This window comes from Solanum pennellii, chromosome 4 (genome assembly GCF_001406875.1).
Source record: "Solanum pennellii chromosome 4, SPENNV200".
NCBI lineage: Eukaryota > Viridiplantae > Streptophyta > Magnoliopsida > Solanales > Solanaceae > Solanum > Solanum pennellii.
The window spans coordinates 52,608,512-52,630,484 of NC_028640.1; the positions used below are offsets into that span (position 1 = coordinate 52,608,512).

The 21,973-nt window shown below is 31.7% G+C and overlaps 1 pseudogene; it reads right to left on the minus strand.

Annotated features, from left to right (window-relative positions):
• Nucleotides 1-5,288: 5,288 nt before the first annotated feature.
• On the minus strand, nt 5,289-9,466 carry LOC107016763 (annotated as a pseudogene).
• Between the last annotated feature and the right edge of the window lie 12,507 nt (nt 9,467-21,973).

Here is a 21,973-nt window from a genome sequence, read left to right on the forward strand (position 1 = left end):
CCAAACTGAATTTGATTGGATCAATATGAATTGAGCCAAAACGGGGCAGATAATGAGTCGAGACCCAACTCAACTCGATTTTCGCTAAGTTTAATTATTTTATTAGTTCTTTTAAATATTTTAGTACACAATAACGTTATTGATAAAAATATTTTATGAGTATGTATAAAAATTTCATACCACTACAAAACCTTCAACTTTTTCATGGTCTTCTAAAAAAATGGTAATTAAACAAGTGAAATTTAAACAACTTACAATGGACAAAGCCATTTATGTTGAGTAATTTAAAATTGGAGAAACTACCGAAAATGTCTAACTAAATATTAATAATAAAATAATATTGCTACACTATAATTAATTTTTATTTTATAGGTATATTTAATTAATAAATAGCAAAATGTAATTCACACACATAAAGTTTACTTTTTCCCACTTTTCACACTATCTCTTCCCTATTTTCACTTTTTAGCATTCTTTCATTATCCCTAATTTAAATTCTTTATCCCCAAGTCAATTCTATTACTCCTAAATCAACTCCATCTCCTAGTAGGATCCACAAAATTACGGACTCTTCGCTCATCAAATCTTCACAATCAACAAGTTTGCTTGTTCTTCAATGGTTCATTGTTACTGGTTTCGACCGATATCTTCTAATTCCCATTTTTCCCTCTATTTTTTTTGAATATTTTATATAGTTTTACGTTTTGGCATATTATTAGGGTTAAAGTTGTTGGTTGTATTCAATATTTTTATGTCGGAATTGGATACTCTCAAGAGGTTCACAAGAGGCACAAATTATCCCGATAATTATGTGTTGGGAATGCTCTCGTTTGATTGTGTATAGCACAAAAGCAATCACAAATTTCATGCTCCATTGTTGCAATGGAGATTCAGAAGAAATCAGAATCTTTGAATAACCCTATAACATTGAGTCTGATGGAAGAATAAGAAAGAGGTGGTTCTTGTAAGAGGAAAGAAGGTACATCACTGACAGTGAATGGAAAAAAATTGATATGTCGTCACTCTTTTTTTTGAAGATGACTATAGTACGGTGTATTCATATGAATGTAGTGTAAGTTGAACAAGTAAGTTTATGTAGAGGATATACCTTCTAAATTGGTATATCGAGGCACCACCCAGAATGATCAGGCCACCCACAAAAATCGATAATAGTCAACTTGTTAGAATTTATTAGTTTCTTGTGCTAGTTTTCATTTTTTACTTCTATTTAATGCTTATGATTAAAACTAATATTTTTTTTGTCAAACATTATGAACTCTTCTATTGATATATGATCATGTTGCTTTACTGTTTTGGTAGCTACTTAGTTAAACTTTTTTGTTGGGGTTATTTCATTCAATGTAGTGGTAGGAAGAGATGAATGTATGTTTGTATAAATGTATAGTTCATCTAAAAATATATACTCTTGGATATCTACTTTTCATAATCAATATGTTCAGTTGTGTATTTTTTTATCAATATATTCAATAGTTTAAATGTATGCTAGAGTCTTTTTCATATCAAAATATACACAAGTATTACTATATTCATTTATTGTGAGTTATTACTTAAAGAAATTTGGATACTTACATTCTTAAAAGTGATAATCATATCATAAATGCTGGTAGTAATTACATTATTACATGTTTTTAAAGTGATTTTTATCATACACCAAAGTAATATGTAAGTGTATATAAAGAACATTGTTCCTTTTGTATTTTTATAGGTTGTCTATTATATTTATCAATTTTTCACTAGTATAATTGTTTTATATATGTATTCACCAACATATTATCAACTATAACTATATGCACGTATTATCAGTGGTTTGGATATGTCAATACATATTAATAGTATCAAATTAAGTATTGAGATAACATTCAAGTTAATTTATAATTTAAGCAAACAAATAAAAAAACAAATATTTCAGAAAACATATGACATTTTTAATTCATTGTTTCGACATAGCGATAATTAAGTTAAAGAATGCTTTTATAGCGGGATGTATAAGGTACTATGCATTCCGTATTGCAGTTCGACATGAACCACCTATTATATGTGTACAACAAGAATTAGTACACTTCCTTTTACTCAAATCGCTAAATGACTTCACTTGCTTCTTTGGCCTCTCGAATGTCGCTTGTATTTTGGTGTCAACACAACTTCAGTAGCAGTGTGTTCAAGTAAATTCCATTCACTTTTGTGAGGAAGAGGATACATGCACTTCATATGTTTTCAATATTGTTTTTGGCAAGTAAAAATGAGAACAATATTCATCTAGAAGATTTTTTTTTTTGTTCAAAACCCTCCACGCATGTGCGCATGGTATTCCGTCAACTTGAAACCTATTGCAACTACAAGTCTTCTTTGCCAAGCATAAGATATAAGTCTTCCCTTCATCACTTACTGAATAAGTGCAATCAGTTGACAATTCAACCTATAATCAATATATAATTTCATTTATACATTCTATACGAAAGTATGCATACATTAAATACTTAAATAAATGATGAATACATAATCAACTGAATACGAAAAATATTATTTTTCTCACAAAAAATAAACCTTTCCTTACTATACATACCGTCATAAATCAAAATACGAAGTTTATTTCTTCACCACTATTCCGCTAATGCTATATTCTACATAGCAATTCTCTTCGCTCTATTTTATGAAACGTCGGATCAAAACAGTGTTGATAGCTATTTAATTGTATTTTTCTTAGGAGGCAATTAAATAATAAAGAGCATACATAATTTTTTTTTAACTGATGAGAATACTAAAAGTTAGTGATCAGTTACATATTTAAAATGCCGAATTAATGGATTTAAGGGCTGAAAAAAAGCCTTGTCAGTTACGTTAACCAATTTACCTGATTTAGTGGGAAATTAATTAGAATAAGTTTTTCTATTAAAAATAAAACGACATATATATGGATATAACCATTCACAAACTTAGCTATTTTTTAAAAATATGATACTTATATCTATTTCTATCTGATAACCCTAAAACTATAACTATTTATGTAAGTTAAACATTAAAATTTATATATAAACACTGAAAAAATTCTTATATATATCATATAAATTTTTTGATAAGAAATTTCAAATGAAAATACCTTCGCCCCTTCTAGATTCGCCCTTACATAAAAAGCGGCTAAAATGTAGGAATTTTGTGTCTATAATACAGAACAAATGATATCTCTTGGTATTTTCTAGATCTCTTTTACATAAAAATGACGATTTCCTATAATTAAAATAAGTTATAAAATCAGAAAATTGAATTTGTGACTGGCTATATAATCAAAGTTAACTATTTTAAGGTATTAAATGTCACATGCAAAAAAATTAAGTGGACTGAATTTGATAGATCAAAGGAAATTTTTAGTAACTAAATATGCCTGCCAATTTCTCTAAATAAACAATCACATTAATTTTTACTCTCTTTCCCCTTAATTTATGTGATATTTACTTTTTCTAAGGTTATTTCGAAAAGAAAGTTTTTCATAGTCCTATATTAATTGTTCACTTTATAATATATAATTCTTCCAATCATTTTGATCTCATTTATCCTTAAAACTATTCCTTTTTTATTTTTGTAAATGTAATCAAGTTTGTAAACCTTCAGAAAAAATTCTATAAGTTCAAATCAGTAAAATATATCATTTTTATTTATGATTTTTTGTAATGAGAAAAACAAATAACTAATATAAAATAAAAAAGACATATTTTCACTCAAAATTTTAATAAAATAATTTAAAATCACAATAATATCTAATATTTCTATTATGATGCTCCAGTATAAACATAAACACAAGAACCCCGAATTGAATGATGCTTCTTCGAGTTTCTTCTTCATAGATGAGGACGAATCATGTCCGACCTAAATACTGCTCGATCTAACTTGGACCAATCCCTTAACAGGAAAGAAATTCCTACTAGCCAAAAAGTAAGTTCCCACTCAATGTTTGAAGCTCCATAAGAGAAATCAACACACAACATAACTTTGAAATAAACAATAACTTTGAAATAAACAACTAAAGTCTCAAATTATACATCATTTAATAACAAGCATGAATGTAAAAACCATCTCTGTTACCAAACAGAGTATTCATAACATTCACAATTCTATGTTTCCAAGCAGATAAAATCTTTTTAGTACCTTAAAGAAAAGGCAAAACACAGCCTTACTACTCCATCAACCAAAGGTCTCGTATCTGTTTGTACTTCCAAAACATTTTAACTAAAGATTAAGAAGGATTGTGATAATGATACTAATCAACAAGATACACAACTTCTGCTTTAGATTATAAAAGATAGTCAATTAGATGAAACAAAAAAAAGGGCATCTAAGATAGAATGATCAAGTTATATTGTTGTATGTTATTGAGCTTGTTTTTTTTGTTCTTTTTTTTTTATAACCAAGAAGTCCTCGAGGGTCAATAGTGCACGGTTCATAACTCAGTGGATGATAGACCTGCCCCTTTACTCTTCTCCACTTATATACCAGACTTTTTGTCTGCGGTAGGGTTCGATTGAGCTTGTGTATATATGATTATATGGAAGCTGCATAATGGAATAAAATATGTTCTGACTGTATAGGAAAAAGACTGATTTATGAAAAACTAACCCCACCCCCACCCCCACCCCCTTTTTTCCCCTTTTACTATTTTTAGTGATAATTTTTCTGGGATGTGGAATTGTAACATTGAGCTTGTAAGAATAATATTGTTGAAATTCAATTTCAGCTTATAATGTATATTGTATCATAATCCTCATTGAAAAATGTTGTTGAAAGGGATTATCATGTCCATTCAAAAGGGGTATTGTTTACTAACCATCAAGATCAAGGGATTTGATCGAATTTCATTCTTTTTCACTATTCAGAACAATGTGTCAACAACGTCGTCGACTCTCATAAAACAACTTGTTGAAATCGACTATATGAATCCTCACTATTCCATTTACGCTCAACTCATGTCATGATCATATCAAATAAAAAACAATGCACAATGACCATGAGGACCACAATGAATATATTTAAAAGATCAATAACCAACCAAAGCGTCATCACATAGATCATTCAAAGAACAAACATTGAAACAAATTAATCAAAAACATTCAGCCAGATTCACCTATGTTCACAAACTGATGGTCTTCACAGTGGCAAATGCAAAATAACAGCCTTACTACTGTATCAACATTCTTTTTACGATTTCAAACATTTTAGCAAAAGATTATGATTTGATTAAAGACTAATTAAGATCAAACAGGATCGTAATATGGATTCTAATCTACACTATACACAACTTCTGCATTAGATGATGTACGCTGAAATTTTTTTACCTCAGCGAGTACTTTAAAAGATTTTTTATCTTCCGTTACACAGGGCTTGGTTATCATTCTGACCAGTGTTGGAGACTTGGCCAATAGAACCTTGATAAGCTGCATTTCAGCTGCTACTCCTGTTACATAATAAATCTTTACTGTCCTCAATTGATTAAATGTCATATCCGAGAAACTTTCAGGAATATCATCAACAGCCTCCCGGTGCGCATGTTCAGAATAGTTCTAAGAAAGAATAAGAAAAACCATCAGCCTTGATTTAAAATTGAAGATCATAAGAAAGTCAAATACATACGAAAAAGAGAGAGAAAAGTAAACATCATTAACAACCTCGATTTCAATTTCTTCTAAATCTGGAGAGCTTCTTATCAAGCAAAGAGCAAACGAAAGATCTAAGAATACTCCTAGATAAATGCAAGACATGTGAAGGCGTTTAAGATAGAAAAGAGCATAAGGGAGCCGGTCCAATATACACGTCCTAGGTAGAAAATGTCGAAAATCAGGATGACTCAAAGTTATGAAAATGCAAGTTATGAAGCTATATTACCTGAACATACTCGTGATTCCATCAGAGACTATCGAGAGCAGGAATAGACTCAAAAATCTTGTCAACATCATGTTCTACCTCTACCGAAAATTCTGTAGGCTCATATGAAACTTTAGAAAGAAGAGGGACATTCTTTAAATGTATAAACATTATATTGCCAGTGACGATAATTGACCTCAGCTTGGGAGCACTAATATCAATGTTATTTGTAATAGCGTCATGTTGCAGCACCAAATGCTCAAGCAACGGGCAATGTGAGATTATACTTTCATGAAATTAAGAAGAAATATTGACTTCAATTAGTGCTAAGCTAATTAACTAATCAAATCCCTCAAACACCGGATGAGGACGTATTTGACAGTCCTTGAGAAACAGATACCTCAATCGTGAACATGTAAAATATGCAGAAGGCAATTCATATGACTTACTCCTAAACGGATGTTTAAGGACAAGATGTTGAATGCCATTCCTAGAGAGGAAATATATCAAGTGATATCAAGTCCTCTGTTGTTTACCAAAGTGTTTGATCAAATTTCAGCTGTGGAAGTCTATGCCAATTATATTCCATTTCTTTGATAAGATGCTTGTCCTCACAACATTTCGTAAAGGCAACGTCGTTAGATGTCATCAATTACATTATCAGGAAGGTTTCTATGTAGATCGCAGAGGTAAAAGTTGTTGTTTTCCCATTTGAAAGCATAACATCAAATGACTACTACAACAAGAATCGGCAGAAAATAAACAAGAACACAATATGTAAGGAATCTCGAAACTGTCCGATTAGAGTACACACTACCTAGTTTACTTGTGTACTAAAAAAGAGATTCTTTTCGAAAGACAAACAACTCAAGTGAATCAAATTCAAGTAAAATAAGTGTTGTTTTAGTAATCCAAAACTTAGAAACTTATTATTCCTATTTCAACCTAGTAAAAATCCTAATTCCGCAACTATTGAAACACATCCATGATAGACCCACACCTACCAACACACCATGTCCTTGAAAAACATTAACCCCATCAAGTTTTAAGCAAACCCCACTTCAATTTCATCATATTAAAGCATACCCAAAAAATAAAAATGCAATCTTGATATAAAAATTCTATAGAACAAGAACCATAAAAGCGGAGAATTTGTGTTAACAGAGAAGAAGAAGAACTTGAGAGAGGATGAATGTGAAGCACTCTGCTCTCTTTGTCTATTCAAATGGAGGTGTTGGAAGAAACTGAAGATACAAGCTTTTGAAATTATTTTATTTTGTATTAGGATTAAAGTTAAATTATACTATTATAGTTTCAGTTTTGAAGTTAACAATTTATTTTGTAACGAATGCTTAAAGTATTTTTTATTTATGTGAATTTTATAGTTTTTTGAAAATTATGAAAATATAATTAATCTCTTTTTCAATCACCTTGTAATTATAAAAAAATAAAATAAATCAAAAAAATAAAGTGAAGTCGAAAGTGAAAAATCCAACTTTATATGATTTGATTTAGTTTTTAGAACTAATAAAATGAAATAGTTACTTTAGGTTTTTTATAATTAAAAATTAAATCAAATCGACCTTTGTGCCCCATCTGAAATGAAGAGCAAATTTGATTTCGTATTTAACAACTAAAACTTCTTTTTTCGTTTTTCTGAATGATTCTAAGAGTATATATATTAACTCCCAAGTAATATGCATTTTTTCGTTTAAATATTTTGTATATCATACAGTCATTTTACATGTTAAAGTATGTAATATATCTTATTTAAGATGCATCAAAAATATTAAAATAGAGAGAATATATATAGTAGAAGAAAAATTAAGGAAAATCTTATTTCAGAGATGAATCCATAACAAGAATGTCATGCAAAATCATTGTTAGTTCTGCAACACACATCATAATTTCAAAACAAACAACTAAAGTCTTAAATCAATAACAAGCATGATATGTAAAACCATCTCTATTCCCAAACAGAGTATTCAAAACATTCATCCAGGTTCACAATTCTATGTTTTCAAGCAGATAAAACCTTTATAGTACCTTAAAGCAAAGGCAAAACACAGTCTTATTACTCCATCAACCAAACGTCTCGTTTCTGTTTGTACATCCAAAATATTTTAGCAAAAGATTAAGAAGGATTGTGATAACGATACTAATCAACAAGATACACGACATCTGCTTTAGATGATGCCCGTTGAAACTTTGTTATCTCCGCGAGTACGTTGAGAGATTTGTTAGTTTCCATTTGACGAGGCTTGATTACCATTTTCACCAGTGCTGGAGACTTTGCCAATAAAACCTTGATAAGCTGCATTTCAACCTCTTCTAATAGTACATCATTAAACTTAACTATTCTCAGATGATTAAATGTGATATCCGAAAAGCTTGTAGGAATCTCATCAACAACCTCCTAGGGTACTCATTCGAAATAATCTCCATCACTAAGGATACATTCCTAAGAAAAATCAAGAAAAAAACCATCAAGTCATTACATACGAATATAAAAACATGGAAAAGATAGAGAGAAAAATAAACATTAGTGACAACCTTAATTTAAATTTTTTCCAAATTTGGAGAGCTCCGTATTATGCAAAGAGCAAACGAAAGCTCAAAAAACTCTCCAAGAGTAATCCAAGACATGAATAGGCATTTCAGACTGTTAAGAACTTATGGAAGCCTTGTTGGTATAACTTTAGTTGATCCATTATCGACTTACGAATAAAATGACAAAAATCAGGATGACTGAAATTCCAAAAAAAAGCACACATGAAAATACATTACCATTAAGTAAAATGAAGGAACATTACCTCAAAAAGATCCAAGCTGAAACATTCGAGAGCAGGAATAGATGAAAAAAATTGACAAAATCATCTTCGTCCCCTTGAACTAATTCTCTAGGCGCATACAGAACATTGGAAAGAACGGGGACATTTTCAAGATGTATCAATTGTATATCGCCACGAAAGACAAATGACCTTAACTTCGGAGCATTAATACTCATGAAGTACGGATTGTGTATGTCTTTTAGCACCAAATCCTCAAGCAATGGGGAATTAGAGATCAAACTTTCAAACGTATCAGAAGATAACATGATAGATTTCAATATTAGCCTAATCAACTTATTAAATCCCTTAAAGAAACATGGAAGACGTATTTCACATTCCTTGAGATACAAATGCCTCAATGTTGAACAATTAAAAAAGAAGTTAGGCAACCTGTATGGAGGATAAATAAATGGAAGTTTAAGGACAAAATATTGAAGATGATCAGTGTCGAGGGAAAAAATCAAACTATCAACATCAGGACACACTATTAGACTAATAATATGTAGGGTGACCTTCAATATTATTCCTGTGTGAAACCTGAGGAAACTATAAATAATTGGAATAAATCCAATGGTAGGGGACGTCAAGTCCTCGGGTGTTTTCAACACTGTTTGATCAAACTTCACATGTGGAATTCTCCAGCAAATATATTGCCAGTCCTTCGAAAGTGTACTAACTCTAACAACATCTCGAAAAGACAACCTACTTAGAATGTCATCGATTAAATGAATGTTAAGGTTGCTAAGTTGTTCATCCGAAGGCATGATAATCTGTAGAAAGTAAACAAAAGTATGATAGGTAAGGTCAAAGTACACAATACATGAACAACAAACAAACATGTCAGAATTCTAAGATTAAAAGAAAAGGTGCATAATAGAAGGCAAATGTAACCTTTTTCCATGTTTAGAAAATGCTAAAGAAATTATTTGTAGTTGACATTTGCATTGATTTCTTTAATATGCAACTCTTGATGTAAATTTGTTTGGCTTAGGTTAAATCAAAAACATATAAAGTATTTTTGTATAGAATTTGAAAAAAACTTAGACGTTTAAATTAGTGATGTATTACTTGTTGTACTAGAAATTTATAGTATTGAGTGCTTACATCAAAATACTATAGGAATGACATGTGTTTGTTGTAACATTATAAATGAATAGATAATACTTAACACTTACTTTAGAACTAAAGGTGTCAATTGGTAGTATATATAAAAATAGTTTGTATGTAATTTTAGTACAATGTTTGATCGTAAATTTAACTCTGGTACAACTAATATTAGTATTACAATTAACGTCTTTTGGCATATAGGACCCCAAACATTTGTTCTACAAGAAGTATAAAATATTAATTTAGTGAACTACACACTTAATTTCAATATTTTGGTGAAACATAATAAAAAATACATCCTGAAATTTAATTTATGTATAAGCTATTAATAAGAAAACCAAAATCATGAGAAATTGTGTTATTTTGTTAATTGAAATATTCATATCAAATCCCATAATCAAACCTAAAACCATCAAGACTTAAATGAGAAATCAGATTCCTATAAATTAAAAAAAAAATATTGATAGTTGAACAAGGTGATATTCATTATTCAAGACTAAGCCATAAGTCCATATGCCTTTAATCTGTGTTTTCTATAGATAAGATAATTAGAATTTCACAAATATTTTACTTTTTCTTAATAGTGTAATTATTTGAAAAACTACAATCTTAAGGGAAACAAGTTTGAAATAACCTAATTTTGTGCTACCACCACCATTACACAATGAATTTAGATACACCCATCATCAGAGTATATTTCTTGTTTTTGTTGTTTTAATTAGGGTTTCTTCAGAGGGTGACTCAATGCCTTTAAAGACGAGGCATATGCCTTAAACCCCAAAATTAAAGGGCCTAATTTTTAGTAATAATAAAATTATCTTAAGCTTTTTAGCAAAAAAAGAAAGAATGTTTTAATTTGTTTAAGATTCTTTTTTATGGACCATTTTTTAAATTTAACTTTCCGATGATATGTTTAAGACCACAAGATCAATGCATGCATACATACATACATACATACATACATGCAAACATACATACATATATATATATATATANTATATATATATATATATATTTTAAGATCATAAAAAATAAAACCTTTTTATCAAAAAGAAATAAATAACTTGAATCTCACATTGAAAAAAAAGTAATTAAAATTTAGGCATCCAACTTATTTTTGACTTTAGACCACTAATTAGCTTGAGCCGTCACTGAGCTTACTTATCAATTATGTTTACTAACTAATGCTAAAATGTTCAATTAAGAAAGGACATATGTTGAATACTGATTAATTTTTTTCTTTCTTCATATTTTTTACTTGTTATTTACTTTCAACACTCTCTAAGCCACCTTAACACCAAAAAATGTGTATTTATTACATTTCAAAATAGTTCTAGGAGCTATTAGGACATATAAAGAAAATGTGTATTCTTAAAATTTTGACCATAGTTCAAGGGAGTACTTATGCTTTTTTTCAAAATAAAATAAAATAAAATAAATATTTACAAACTTGACAATGTTTTGTTAACCTCATATTCAAACATTTTAATAATGACAATACTGACCAGGTTCTTGATGCAGGAAGTAAACAAGATACAACACAAGTACAAGGCTACAATCGGGATGCTCTCAGTGATCACACTAAGGATAGGCGCACCAGCTAAGAATGGAATGTAAATATTTGTTCAATCAGATCAAATCTCACAACATGTGAAATCAAAGCCGCATTCAAGGAAAATCAATCAAGGATATCAAAGATAAAATCAAGGGAAAATGTTAAGGAAACATCATCATACCAATATTTACAAAGAGTACAAGATAAATCAACTTAAGGAAAGGATCAAATCACACACGACTATCAAGCCAAGACTCAAAATCCTCACGCAAGGAAAGAATTGATCTATCATGCACATATCTAATATGTACATGATTCAACATATCAATTACAAATGAATCAAGGATAATCACTTCAAATTCTCCAAAAACCTCTTGTAGAAGATCTACTACAGAGAAGCGAAGCTCAACACGTTATTCTATTGACTAACATGGGAGAACCTGAAGGTTATGATGATGTCATGTTAGATACTCATAGATATAAGTGGAAAGAACTCATCCTAGATAATCATGAGTTTTTTTAGAAGTGTGGCGGGCAGGAAGCCTGTCAAAAGTTACTTCACTTTAAGTCAATTTGGCCCCTTGGCTAGAGGGGGAGTTTGTTGGGCTATTGCCCATGTTCCAGCCAAAGGCCCATGGCCTAATACTACTTGAACAAAGGATTGGAATTATTCTCTTTATTAGGTTTCCAATTCTATTAGGAAAAAGATTGGAATTGTAATTCTATTTGTAGTTGGTTTTGGCTTTGTAAGGAAAAACACAACTCTATAATTAGAGGATGGTCTGGAGAGAATAATTCAATTGCTCATTGATATTGTCTTTGAAAGTCATTAGAACATAATAGAGGTTTTGAGAGAGCTTTCAACAAGATAAAAGAGAGAAGGAAAAGGGTTATTTTGCTGTAGTCTTTTTCTTTGACAAGCAATATTCAAATCGTGTTTCTTGATTAACTAATCGTTGGATCGTGCTGCAATTTGGACTGAGTGTTCCTGACATCTTGGTGATTGATTTAAATGGTGGAGATCGGATACGGAGGTCATCAAGATCCTGTTTTAGATCTCGAAAAGAAGCTGAGTTTGAGTGATGTTTCTTTCTATTTATCTTTTATTGGTGTAGCTATTGTTTGTTCTTTTTTGGTACTTGTTGTGTAGCCATTTGAAGAATACCTCTTATTCGTATAATGAAGCAATTTGGATCTTGTCGATCAATGGTGGTTACTTTCAATTTGAAGGGTTTTTCCACGTTGAACTTGGTGTTCTTTATTGTTAGATTTTTGGTTTCATCTTTTCATCACAACAACTGGTTTCAGAGCTAAGGTTATCTGTATGGAAGGGAATATGAGAAAGATGGTATGTCTAAACGGAAGAAACTACAACATATGGAAAAGCAAGATGAAAGATCTATTGTTCGTGAAGAAGATGCATCCTCTGGGTTTTTTGCTCATTAACCCGAGAATGTGACCAATGAATATTGGGAATTTGAGCACTAACAAGTATGTGGATATATAAGACAATGGGTTTAAGATAATGTTCGTAACCATATTGTGAATGAGACACATTCCAGAACATTGTTGGAAAAGTTGGAGACGCTTTACGCTTCAAAAACTGGCAATCACAAGTTATTCTTGTTAATGAAATCGATGACCTTTAAGTACAAGGAGAGCAGTTCTATTCTTTATCATATAAATGATTTTCAGGGTATACTTCTATTAACTCTACGGTGTTAAAGATGAGTAATGCTCGTGAGGTTAAGGTGTTCGTTATTGGCACTGTTTGTTTGAAAATCAATACTGGTTCAACGTTGGTCGTTCAGAATGTAAAGCATGCTTCAGACATTCCCTTAAATTTGATCTCTCTAGGACAACTAGATGATGATAGCTATCATAATGACTTATTCAATGGCCAATGGAAGCTCACCAAAGGCTCATTGATTTTAGCTCGAGGAAGAAAACATTCAAATTTATACGTGACACAAGGATCGATTCTTGGTGACTCTATTAATTTGGTGGAGAGCGAGGCTTTATCAGAATTGTGGCACAAGAGGCTTAGTCATATGAGCGAAAGGGGGAATACCTATTCGGCTAAGAAGAATTTTCTTGCTGGTATGAAACAAGCAAAGGTGAAAAGATGTGTTCATTGCTTAGCAGGGGAATATAGAAGAGTTTCTTTTCGCATTCATCCACCTTCAAGAAAGTCTGAGCTATTGGAGCTAGTACACTCATATTTGTGTGCTCCTTTTCAAGTGAAGTCAAAAGGTTTTGCACTTTACTTTGCTACTTTCATTAATGATCATTCTCGCAAGATTTGGGTATATCCTTTAAAAACCACAGATCAAGTGCTTGATGTGTTTAAACAGTTTCAAGCCTTATTTGAGAGACAAACGGGAAAAAGAAATTAAAATGTATTCGCACTGATAATGGTGGTGAGTATATTGGTCCCTTTGATAACTACTGCAAATCGCAAGGAATTCGTCATCAGAAGACTCTTCCATTAAATGTTTTGGCAGAGAGGATGAACAAAACTTTAGTTGAGATATTAAATGTGTGCTTTCATAGGCTAAACTTCCAAATTAATTTTGGGCTGAAGCACTTAACATTGTTGCTTATGTTATCAATTTGTCTCCTATTGTTTCTTTGGGTGGTGATGTTCCAAACAATGTTTTGTTTGATAAGGATGTCTCTTATGATCACTTGAAAGTGTTCGGGTGTAAAGCTTGTGTGCATTTTCCAAAAGATGAGAGGTCGAAATTGGATGTTAAAACTAAGCAGTGCATCTTCATTGGTTACGGTCAAGATGAGTTTGAATATCACTTTTATAATCCAATTTATAAGAAGCTCATTAGAAGTCATGATGTTGTGCTCTTTGAAGACGCAACTATTGAAGATATTGACAAGACTGAGCAACTAGATTCTCATGCTGATCAGAGCTTAGTTGATGTTGACCCCATTCCTATTATTAATATATCTTATGAACATGAGGGGACCCATGGTAATAATCCAGATAATGATCAGAGTGTAGAACATATAATTGTTTCTATTGATGATGTTGTGGTTGATAATCAACCAACTCATGGTGATATGATCAATTCAGATGCTCCAGAAACTTCTTGTAGAAGATCTACTACAGAGAAGCGAAGCTCAACACGTTATTCTCATGATGAGTATATTCTATTGACTAACATGGGAAAACCTGAAGGTTATGATGAAGTCATGTTAGATACTCATAGATATAAGTGTAAATAACTCATCGTAGACAATCATGAGTTTTTTAGAAGTGTGGCAGGCAGGAAGCCTGTCAATAGTTACTTCACTTTAAGTCCATTTGGCCCCTTGGCTGGAGGGGGAGTTTGTTGAGTGATTGCCCATGTTCCAGCCAAAGGCCCATGGCCTAATCCTACTTGAAAAAGGATTGGAATTATTCTCTTTATTTGGTTTCCAATTATATTAGGAAAAGGATTAGAATTGTAATTCTATTTGTAGTTTGTTTTGGCTTTGTAAGGAAAAGCAAAACTCCATAAATAGAGGATGGTATTGAGAGAATAATTCAATTGCTCAGTTATATTGTCTTTGAAAGACATTAGAACATAAGAGAGGTTTTTGAGAGAGCGTTCAACAAGAGAAAAGAGAGAAGGAAAAGGGTTCTTTTGCTGCAGTTTTTTTCTCCGATGAGCAACATTCAAATCATGTTTTTTGATTAACTAACCGTTGGATCATGCTACAATTTGTATTGAGTGTTCCTGACATCTTTTTGGTTTATTTGAATGGTGGATATTGGATTCGGATGTCATCAAGATCCTGTTTTAGTTCCCGATCAGAGGCTGGGTTTGGGTGGTGTTTCTGTCTATTTATCTTTTGTTGGTGTAGCTATTTTTTGTTATTTTTTGGCACTTGTGTATCCATTAGAAGAATATTTGTAACCCTCTTATTGGTATTGTTAAGCAATTCGGATCTTGTCGATCCCATGGTGGTTACCCTATTGGTTAGAAGGGTTTTTTCACGTTAAACTTGGTGTTCTTTATTGTTAGATTTTTGGTTTCATCTTTTCGTCACAATAACAACTTCACTTGAACTTATTTGTAATATTCTTTCATATTTTATAAATCTTTGTACACAAAGAGTTAACATTTTTAAAACAAAAAGAGAAGGAAAGATTAAGGGAGTAGCACTGCCCGGTAAGCTCCTATCTCAAATCTGAGAAACTATATCTCTTTTTTACTTTGTGTGGTCTTGATCTTTTTGATGAAGCGGTTCGCCTGTTCTATGCAAATCTCTGCATCTCACCTAACAGTGGTGAGTTAGAATCATTGGTGCTCGGTAAACGCTTTATCATCAATGAGAAGTTATTTGAAGATGTGTTTGGTACTAAGTTTCATAGGGTAATTCCATACATGAACGGAACATGGACTGATGACTTTGAAGTTTCTCTAGATGGTGAAAAGCGAGTCGTGGTTGAACCCGACACTCACATTTCTGACTTTGGGACCTTATATCTATGTCTTGAGAATCATATTATCGGACATATCCTGGCCACAATGCTTATTCCCAAGAATGGCTCCTTGAGTAATATCTCTACTCATGATGTATTTGTTCTCTACTTCCTGCTTAAAAAATACCGAATCAACTGGGCAGAATGGTTCAAGGCGTATATGTGGTAAAGTGTTAAAGACTTAAATTTCTTGGCAAGTCTGCCCTATGTCTTGCTTATCTCGAGGATTATTGTGAACAGTCTTGTGCATCCTTCTATGTTTACCCCTTATCTTATAAATGAAACTTATTATTCTCATACTTTTTCTAGTATGGGATATGTGCACGTTGGTGAAAAGTGAGTCAAAAAGGACTCAGTCAAAGCTCGGGCGGATTCTCTTGAACTCTAAAAAATCTCGGTGGATTTCGCCGCTCTTTTATTGCTGGACAATGAGGAGGTCAAAAATAGACATTTAGCTATATAACGAAACTTGGAGACCTTTCATGATGCTGTGGAAAGGTATTTCATTTACAGAAAGACTCTAACACTGATATCAGTAAGTTGTGCATTGCCATGAAAATGATTAAGTAGAATGGTATCTCAATGGTAAATCGCTTGATCCAACAAGTTGAATCTCTGAAGAGTGGAGTCAACAATTCCAACAATGTGCTTGCTGTTACAATTCAGACCTCATACTCCAATCTTTCGTGGAATGTGGAACGTTCGTACAACACCTTCTGTGAGTAAGTGAATAACTCCCTCAAGTACTTTTGGGTTGGTCATTAACTTTACTGGCTGAACCTTTACTTTTTGCACTAACTTTCAATAGGGGCATGTACCTCTCTATCTTTTGGACTACTAGTTTTTTGTCTCTCTGACTCTTAGACTACTCTGGTATCTGCTGTCTTTGTTTTAATCTAGTATGCTTTTCGCAATTCTTTTAAACTATTGAAAGGGGGAGAAAACAAATACATCTTTCTTACCGCTCCGTGAGATGGGGGAGATAAGACAGAGAGAGCTGCATACATCAATGAACTAAGACATGAAACCTCATGGAAGTACAAGTAACTTTCTCAGTAAAATTGATTGTCAAGATTACAATTAAAATTGTGATCAATCTTGTCCTTAGAAAAAGGGGAAGATTGTTAACTCCTTAGAGTTAGTTGATTTTCAAAAAAGAAATTATCAGCACAAACGACTTCAAGAAGGAAAATATTTGCTTGAAGTTACAAAGTGGCATTGAAAAGGCAAGCCTCAATCCTAAGGGACAATAGAAGGAAAGGAATATATGGTTGATCAACATATAAATGAAAGTCTAAATGAAGTAGACTACTTGCACACTCTGCAGAGATCACAACCGAATCATCAAGAAAGGAAAGAGAGATAAATCAAGTCACTAGATAAAAAGTATGTTGATCATACAAGAAAAATATCAAACCAGCAAAATAAAAGCAGAAGCAGCTATTTCCTTCATGGATACAAATCAACTAAATCGCCTCAATCAAGGACTCCCCAAATTGATCCTTGATTGAGATAAATCCCTTGGGGTTTTCCTTACAAGAGCACATATCATCATCTACATAAAAAGACCTAGATTTGTACTGTAAACTATGCAACTTTACTTGATCATAGCCACTAGTTTTCTTTTCTCTTTCATAAAGCTTCGTAAACACGTGAGTGATACAATTGAAAAGAAAAGAGAAAAGAAAGAATATGAGTGTAGGTATACAAGTTGAGGCAGTGTCAAGGTAGAAATCTGATTTGCATATAAGACATGATAAAGTTTCAAATTTCTGTAACACGAAGATCTCTTCAAATCTCTTAAGGAAAACCCATAAATACCAAGGGGACAGGACTAGACACCGCGTTGGTGATCCGAACCAGTATAAAACCTTTTGTATCAATTATTTACTGCAACTTTCTGTTATTGTTTATCTTCCTAGCAACTTGCAGGTAAGTCGACTATCGACTACTGGTAGTTTACTAAGTGAAGTTTAAATATAACCCGCCGCCCCCAATATCACAATAAATATAAAAAGAATAAGGGCTTTAGCTAGATTCAAACCCTAGTTTTGTGGGTAATTCCTTTAGCACAAGGATAATTCTACACTCATTAAAAGTGCGTTGTAAATTATATCTTTTTTTTGCCAGAGATAGATATACATGTATATGTCCCCACACATATGAATGTGGGTCCGCCTCTCACAACAAGATAAAGTTACTTCACGTAGTGAAAATCGTTAGTGCAAGTTTCAGGCTCTGATACGACATGTAAAAACATAAAAATTTATGCTAATAAAGAAATTAATATATTTACATACCAGGAATTTGAACGAGCGTATCTGAGGCAGCAAACGAAATCACACTCCCTTTTCCCTATCTTATGCTACTGTAACTTTCGTGATTGAATTGAGTGGAGGTTTTAACCCTAATGAATAGAAAATTACCAATTTAAAGGATTCTACTGAAAATGTTATTATTTTTGTTGCCAAACATATAATTTAATGAAATGATGCAATCTATTTAATTATTAAAATAAAACAAAAATTATATGGTACAACTAATTTATGATATGCAACAATCATATTAGTAATATTAGTAGTGATTGCTTAAAATAATTACTATTTATAGCTCATATTTTTATTTCATAGAAAATAGTAAATACACACAACTATCTACTATTTGGTTTTAATATTAGGCATTTCTAGGCTAATCTTCATTTCCTCATATAAATCGCGACTTATCCAAAAGAGGATAACTATTTGATAGTTTTTGATTAGTTTTTCATGTATAAGTGTATTTGTTTCATAGATTTTCTTCTATTTAATCTCAAGCATTGTTACAGATGGTAATTGAGCGAATTATATCAATGTTAGTCAATCATACTGTGTCAAGATAGCAAACGGTTCAAGATCCAATTCAAACTGAATTAATTGGATCAATATGAATTGAGCCAAAAAGGAGCAGATAATGACTCAAGACCCAACTCAACACAATTTTCACCCAGTTTAATTAATTTATTTGTTCTTTTAAAATTTTTTAGTACACAATAACTTTAGGATAAAATTATTTTATGGATATATGTAAAGAATTATACTACACAACCTCCTACTTTTTCATTAGGGATGACAATGGGGCGGTGTAGGGCGAGGGCGGTGCGGGTTGAGCTTAACCCACAAACTTTTTAATCCGCCCCGCCCCGCATAGCAAAAATTTTCATTTTCAACCCGCCTTGCTCCACCCTACCCCACATAGACCTGTCCCGCATGAACTCGCCCTGCATAATCTTCATAATATTTTCTTTTTTCTTAGTTATGTTTGATACTAAAAATAAAATTTATAAAAAAAATTCATTTTTTCCTTATGTTGTATTAATTTAATAGGATAGTGACTTTAAATTTTATTTATAGAGGTCAATTGAGAATCATGCAAGAAATTGTATTATTCTTTATGAACCATCTTCATTTATAATATTGAATATTTTAGTAGCTTTAATGAATTATCTTAATAAATAATGTTCTGTCATTCTATGACATGTAAGAAGTCAAAATTAAGTTTGAACCCATATAAAATCACATATACCCGCAGCCCACCTTGACCCACATTAATTAAAAAGAAATCCACTTCAACCCACCCCGCTTCAGACCCGCCCCCATAACATTAAGCCCGCCCCGCCTCGCATACCCTTAAACCTATCCTTCCCCGCATCTAGCTTGCCTTATTGCCATTCTTATTTTTCATGGTCGTCTAAAAACAATGGTAATCAAATTAGTGAATTTAAACGCGTTACAATGTACAAAACCATTTATGTTGAGAAATTTAAAATTTATATATAAACAAACAAAAAACATTCTTATACATATCATATAAAAATTTTGTCAAGAAAATTTAAATGAATACACCTTCGCCGCTTCTAGATTCGCCTTTGCATAAAAGTGGCTAAAATGCATGAATTTTGTGTCAATAATACTGAACAAATGATATCTCTTGGTATTTTCTATATCTTTTATATATAATAATGACGATTTTTTTATTAAAAAAAGATCACAAAATCCAAAAATTGAATTTGTAACTGACTTATAAAATGAAGTTTAACTGTTTTGAGGTGTTAACCGTCACATGCAAAAAATATTAAGTGGACTGAATTAGACATATAACATCAAATTTAATCTCTTTTCCCATTAATTTATGTGATATTTTCTTCTTTTTTTAAAGTTATTTCCAAAAGAAAGTCTTTTCATAGTCCTATATTAAATGACCACTTTATTATAGATTATTATTTCAATCATTTGGATCTCATTTATTGTTAAAATTATTACTTTTTTAATTTTGTAAATTAATAAATTTTGTAAACCTTCAGAAAAAAATTCTTTAAGTGCAAATTAATGAAATTTATCATTTTTATAATGAGAAAATAAATAAGTAAATTAAAATAAAAAATACATAATTTATCTCTAAATTTTTAGTAAATTTATAATCACATTAATCTATAAGATTTATATTATATGTCACATTCCAATTTTTTGTTTATTTTTATTTTTTTATGTGGAATTAAATTGTATCACGTAAATTGATATGTACAAGACAATATAACTAAGGAACCAACATAATTAATTGCCCCCACCACCCACCCCACTCACCCCACTTCATATAAAACTTAATTTAAGAAGAAAACCTATCTCCCCCTTTCCTTCTTTAGTTCCCTCTTTCACTCCGCGGTGATGAAATTGAAGACTTCAAAATCAAAAAAATTTGTGTTCAGCAGTTGAAGGATAACGTGTGTGCAAAATGGTATTTGATACTTTTCTATCTTTTTTTTGGATGTTTACAGTAGTAATTTTAGTTGTTGATAAGCTTAAAATTTGCTCTCTTTTTGTTTAGAAATCAAGTCTTTCTCATTTGGGTGTTGTTAATTTTGTGAAATAGAAGCCCTATCTTCCACTTTGTACTTTTTTTTTGTGGTAGATGTTAGTTTTCTTGGGATTTTGGAACGTAGAAAGAACCCTATTATCCTTTATTTATTTATTTTTGTTTTTTAGATGTTGGTTTTACTGCATAACATTTCTTTTAATTCGAGGGGCTATCAAAAATCAACTCTGAAACACCACAAAGAAAGTTAGGAGTAAACTGTTGTGTACATGCTATCCTTTCTACAACTTGGGAAACTTAACTTTCTGTCTGGCTAAGGAACTAGTCCAAGTTTTACCAATATGTATATATATTGGACATGATCCTTCCTCACCTATGAAAAAGAAACTCGAGAAGCATCACCCAATTTGGGATTCGTGAGTTGATATTTATTTCAAAGTTATGTTATGTGTTAAATTTCCGTAGGAGAGGTTGAAACATTGAGTGGAAACTTACTTTCTTTCTGGTTAGTAGAGATTTCTTGCTTTTTATGAGATTAGTCCAAGTAAGAACGAGAAGTATGTTGGACATGTTCCTTTCTTGAGAAGATGCATAATCCAATTTGGGATTCTTGAGTTGATGTAAATTTCGAAGTTATGTTGTGTGTTAAATTCTCCTAGGCGAGCTTGAAGTATTGTGGAAACTTACTTTTTGTATGGTTAGTAGGAATTTCTTGTTTGCTAAGGGATTTGTCTAAGTTAGACCGACCAGTATATATATGTTGGACATGATCTTCGAGTTTCTTCTTCACAGATGAGGAAGGATAACGTCCAACATATATACTTGTCCGTTTAACTAAGACTAATCCCTTAAGAAAAAAAAAATTCGTACTAACTGTACAAAAAGTAAGTTTCCATTCAATACTTCAAGCTCGCCAAGAGAATTCAACACACTACATAACTTCTAGACAAACATCAACTCACGAATCCCAAATTGGGTGATTCTTCTCAAGTTTCTTCTTCTCAAATGAGGAAGCATCATGTCTAACATATATACTTCTCGGTCTAATTTGGACTAATTCCTTAGAAGACAGGAAATTTCTACTAGCTAGACAGAAAGTAAGTTTCCACTCAATGCGTCAAGCTCACCCAAGGAAATTTAACACACAACATAAATTTGAAAATTTGAAATAAACATCAATCAAGAATCCCTAATTGGGTGATTATTCTTCGAGTTTCGTCTTCATAGATAAGGAATGAGTATGTCCATCATACTTCTCGATATAACTTGGAGTTATTC